This window comes from Lucilia sericata, unplaced genomic scaffold (assembly GCF_015586225.1).
Source record: "Lucilia sericata isolate MDLA Ls3-8-SP2 unplaced genomic scaffold, ASM1558622v1 Contig000157F_arrow, whole genome shotgun sequence".
NCBI classification, from domain to species: domain Eukaryota; kingdom Metazoa; phylum Arthropoda; class Insecta; order Diptera; family Calliphoridae; genus Lucilia; species Lucilia sericata.
The window spans coordinates 533,206-539,205 of record NW_023994187.1 but is presented as its reverse complement, the minus strand read 5'-3'; positions in this window follow the sequence as shown (position 1 = coordinate 539,205).

Below are 6,000 nucleotides of genomic sequence, written 5' to 3'. Positions count from 1 at the left end.
ATCTATCTATCTATCTATCTATCTATCTATCTATCTATCTATCTATCTATCTATCTATCTATCTATCTATCTATCTATCTATCTATCTATCTATCTATCTATCTATCTATCTATCTATCTATCTATCTATCTATCTATCTATCTATCTATCTATCTATCTATCTATCTATCTATCTATCTATCTTCTATCTATCTATCTATCTATCTATCTATCTATCTATCTATCTATCTATCTATCTATCTATCTATCTATCTATCTATCTATCTATCTATCTATCTATCTATCTATCTATCTATCTATCTATCTATCTATCTATCTATCTATCTATCTATCTATCTATCTATCTATCTATCTATCTATCTATCTATCTATCTATCTAATATATCTATCTATCGATCTATCTATCTAGTCTATCTATCTATCTATCTATCTATCTATCTATCTATCTATCTATCTATCTATCTATCTATCTATCTATCTATCTATCTATCTATCTACTATCTATCTATCTATCTATCTATCTATCTATCTATCTATCTATCTATCTATCTATCTATCTATCTATCTATCTATCTATCTATCTACTATCTATCTATCTATCTATCTATCTATCTATCTATCTATCTATCTATCTATCTATCTATCTATCTATCTATCTATCTATCTACTATCTATCTATCTATCTATCTATCTATCTATCTTCTATCTATCTATCTATCTATCTATCTATCTATCTATCTATCTATCTATTCTATCTATCTATCTATCTATCTATCTATCTATCTATCTATCTATCTATCTATACTATCTATCTATTACTATCTATCTATCTATCTATCTATCTATCTATCTATCTATCTATCTATCTATCTATCTATCTATCTATCTATCTATCTATCTATCTATCTATCTATCTATCTATCTATCTATCTATCTATCTATCTATCTATCTATCTATCTATCTATCTATCTATCTATCTATCTATCTATCTATCTGTCTATCTATCTATCTATCTATCTATCTATCTATCTATCTATCTATCTATCTATCTATCTATCTGTTGTTTTTTCTGCGTTGTTCGCTGCAACAACATGCAACATTTCCTTTTTTGTCTTTTAAAAACTAAACGCATATGACGTTAAACTCAGGCATATGTAAACAACTGCAATTGCCGCCTTTAATTTCCTTTTTAAACGTTTGTTGAATGCAAAAATTTATTTCTTAATTTTGAATTCTTTGACGTTATTTTCTTATCTCTATTTCCAGCTCATCAAATCTGCTCGCCACTAAATACGATCGACAAAACAACATCTTGCCACATTTAATCCTTATTTATGTTTAATTTATTATAATAATATTTTTTCCAACACACGACACACTCTTAACTGAAATGAGTTTTCAGTTCAACTGGAAGCGGTTTTAGTGCAAAAATTAAGCCAAAAAAACTAGATTAATTTTATGCCATATTTTTCCATAACCCAGCAAATAAATAAAAAAAGGATGCTAAACATATTGCTGATCGCAATAATAAGCTTCTTAAAAAAGCTTAGTGTTGTTCTCAAAATCAGAGATCTTAACATTAAACGAAATCAAATGAAAAATCAGTCGATCTCGTTAACCGTGTTTCTTTGCATTACACTGAAAGAAATGTTAGTGATTAATGTTTTTTGCTGAAGTTTTTCTTAATTTTTTTCTTTAAATTTATAATTGTTGAAAACGAAAAAACACATTTCTGATCATTGATCGTTATTATAATAGTAGAACTATGAAATTAGCTAAATTTCTATGTTGAACAATATATCAGTTGCTTCACCATCTTTCTCTGAAATTTGCCGGAATTTAGATTTGTTTGGCATGTGTGCAATCAAGCTTTATTAAAGACACAGTGAGTTAATGAAAGCTGTAAACTTGTTTATGACAAAATTTAATATAAACAAGCTGTAAATAGGAATAATATAGTAGTTATTGGTTTTGAAACATATCCGACTATAAGATACCCTTACAGATAGTTTTTTTTTTATTTAAATATAGATCAGAATAAATTTAGCTATGCTCGTCCTTCTGTTTGCTGAAATCAACTTTCCAAAGGTCCCATATGACTTACAGATTCTTTAGATTAATCATTTTATAATAACATCTCTGCAGCAAGATAGAGTGCACTTAAATTTCGTTATATACCCTTCATTTTCATATTTATTTGCTTGACTTCTTAGCCAGCCTTTGCAACAAAGTATTTCTGACATGTACGAAAAATACCAAAACTGGCTTGATTCAAAACCAGAATTGGAATTTTAGAGCTAAAAACCCAAAATCAGCACTCGTAAAGGAAGAAGAAAAACAAGCAAATAAACAATAAGAAAAAAATAGAAATAGAAATGAAAAACAACTGGAATAATTCAACTGAAAACTGGAGTGAAATCATTTCTTTTTATTGTTTGTTGTTTTGGTTTTCTAAAAACTTTGTGGGGTTTTGACACAAAACGTGGGAGCTGCTTTATCAATACGACATCAATTCTTTATATTTTTCGATTTACTGGTTTGTATTGTATTTGGTATTTTTCTCTCTTTGGGATTTAGTTTTTTTAATCTTTGGCATTAGCAATAGTTTTCTTGGTAACAATTCAGGCCAATAGTTATATCAGCTATCAATAGAGTTTTATTTTGGTTTTATCATGGCTTAGAAAATCGACTGCTTAAAAGGAAAGGGTGTTTTTTCTTTGGTAGTTAAACGGCTAACACAATAATTGAAAAAAATGTAATAACTTGTTTCAATTGGACTAACTAAGTGATAATTTCTATTGTCAGGATATCATTAAGTTTAATTCATGATGTCATTTCACAATGTACTTACTATGGCGCTAGATAAGATAGACAGAGATTATTGTTTTTCTTTGAATTCGTTCATGGGCAACTTGTGGACCGCACTAATACTACTCTGTATTATCTAAGATCATTCTCAAGGGTCTCAAGACAACACCCTTTACGAGGCGGAAAAATTTTCTACAAACTATTATGTGACATTTCCTACCAACTCTGTGCAAAAACGTGATGTGATGATGAAAAAGTATTGCTATTAACAATAGTTATTTGCATATTTTTTTGTTTGAAAATATATCATATTGTTTCATACTCCATTACCACGCTAGTATTTCTACTTAACTTGGTCAATGATATCAGTATATTTACATTTTATATAATACGCCACTTTCGTAGATGTGGTATTGTTCGTTTGTGGTAATGTTTGCTCATGACACAAGAACTGAACTAGAACTGAACTAGAATTGAACTAGAACGGAACTAGAACTGAACTAGAACTGAAGTAGAACTGAACTAGAACTGAACTAGGACTGAACTAGAACTGAACTAGAACTGGACTAGAACTAGAACTGAACTAGAACTGAACTAGACTGAACTAGAACTGAACTAGACTGAACTAGAACTGAACTAGAACTGAACTAGAACTGAACTAGAACTGAACTAGAACTGAACTAGAACTGAACTAGAACTGAACTAGACTGAACAAGACTGAACAAGAACTGAACTAGAACTGAACTAGAACTGAACTAGAACTGAACTAAAACTGAATCTAGAACTGAACTAGAACTGAACTAGAACTGAACTAGAACTGAACTAGAAAACTAGAACTGAACTAGAACTGAACTAGAACTGAACTAGAACTGAACTAGAACTGAACTAGAACTGAACTAGAATTGAACTAGAACTGACTAGAACTGAACTAGAACTGAACTAGAACTGAACTAGAACTGAACTAAACTGAACTAGAACTGAACTAGAACTGAACTAGAACTGAACTAGAACTGAACTAGAACTGCTGAACTAGAACTGAACTAGAACTGAACTAGAACTGAACTAGAACTGAACTAGAACTGAACTAGAACTGAACTAGAACTGAACTAGAACTGAACTAGAACTGAACTAGAACTGAACTAGAACTGAACTAGAACTGAACTAACTGAACTACTGAACTAGAACTGAACTAGAACTGAACTAGAACTGAACTAGAACTGAACTAGAACTGAACTAGAACTGAACTAAAACTGATCTAGAACTGAACTAGAACTGAACTAGAACTGAACTAGAACTGAACTAGAACTGAACTAGAACTGAACTAGAACTGAATTAGAACTGAACTAGAACTGAACTAGAACTGAACTAGAACTGAACTAGAACTGAACTAGAACTGAACTAGAACTGAACTAGAACTGAACTAGAACTGAACTAGAACTGAACTAGAACTGAACTAGAACTGAACTAGAACTGAACTAGAACTGAACTAGAACTGAACTAGAACTGAACTAGAAACTGAACTAGAACTGAACTAGAACTGAACTAGAACTGAACTAGAACTGAACTAGAACTGAACTAGAACTGAACTAGAACTGAACTAGAACTGAACTAGAACTGAACTAGAACTGAACTAGAACTGAACTAGAACTGAACTAGAACTGAACTAGAACTGAACTAGAACTGAACTAGAACTGAACTAGAACTGAACTAGACTGAACTAGAACTGAACTAGAACTGAACTAGAACTGAACTAGAACTGAACTAGAACTGAACTAGAACTGAACTAGAACTGAACTAGAACTGAACTAGAACTGAACTAGAACTGAACTAGAACTGAACTAGAACTGAACTAGAACTGAACTAGAACTGAACTAGAACTGAACTAGAACTGAAAGAACTGAACTAGAACTGAACTAGAACTGAACTAGAACTGAACTAGAACTGAACTAGAACTGAACTAGAACTGAACTAGAACTGAACTAGAACTGAACTAGAACTGAACTAGAACTGAACTAGAACTGAATTAGAACTGAACTAGAACGAACTAGAACTGAACTAAAACTGAACTAGAACTGAACTAGAACTGAACTAGAACTGAACTAGAACTGAACTAGAACTGAACTAGAACTGAACTAGAACTGAACTAGAACTGAACTAGAACTGAACTAGGACTGAACTAGGACTGAACTAGAACTGAACTAAAACTGAACTAGAACTGAACTAGAACTGAACTAGAATTGAACTAGAACGGAACTAGAACTGAACTAGAACTGAAGTAGAACTGAACTAGAACTGAACTAGGACTGAACTAGAACTGAACTAGAACTGAACTAGAACTAGAACTGAACTAGAACTGAACTAGAACTGAACTAGAACTGAACTAGAACTGAACTAGAACTGAACTAGAACTGAACTAGAACTGAACTAGAACTGAACAAGAACTGAACAAGAACTGAACTAGAACTGAACTAGAACTGAACTAGAACTGAACTAAAACTGATCTAGAACTGAACTAGAACTGAACTAGAACTGAACTAGAACTGAACTAGAACTGAACTAGAACTGAACTAGAACTGAACTAGAACTGAACTAGAACTGAACTAGAACTGAACTAGAATTGAACTAGAACTGAACTAGAACTGAACTAGAACTGAACTAGAACTGAACTAGAACTGAACTAGAACTGAACTAGAACTGAACTAGAACTGAACTAGAACTGAACTAGAACTGAACTAGAACTGAACTAGAACTGAACTAGAACTGAACTAGAACTGAACTAGAACTGAACTAGAACTGAACTAGAACTGAACTAGAACTGAACTAGAACTGAACTAGAACTGAACTAGAACTGAACTAGAACTGAACTAGAACTGAACTAGAACTGAACTAGAACTGAACTAGAACTGAACTAGAACTGAACTAGAACTGAACTAGAACTGAACTAGAACTGAACTAAAACTGATCTAGAACTGAACTAGAACTGAACTAGAACTGAACTAGACTGAACTAGAACTGAACTAGAACTGAACTAGAACTGAACTAGAACTGAACTAGAACTGAACTAGAACTGAACTAGAACTGAACTAGAACTGAACTAGAACTGAACTAGAACTGAACTAGAACTGAACTAGAACTGAACTAGAACTGAACTAGAACTGAACTAGAACTGAACTAGAACTGAACTAGAACT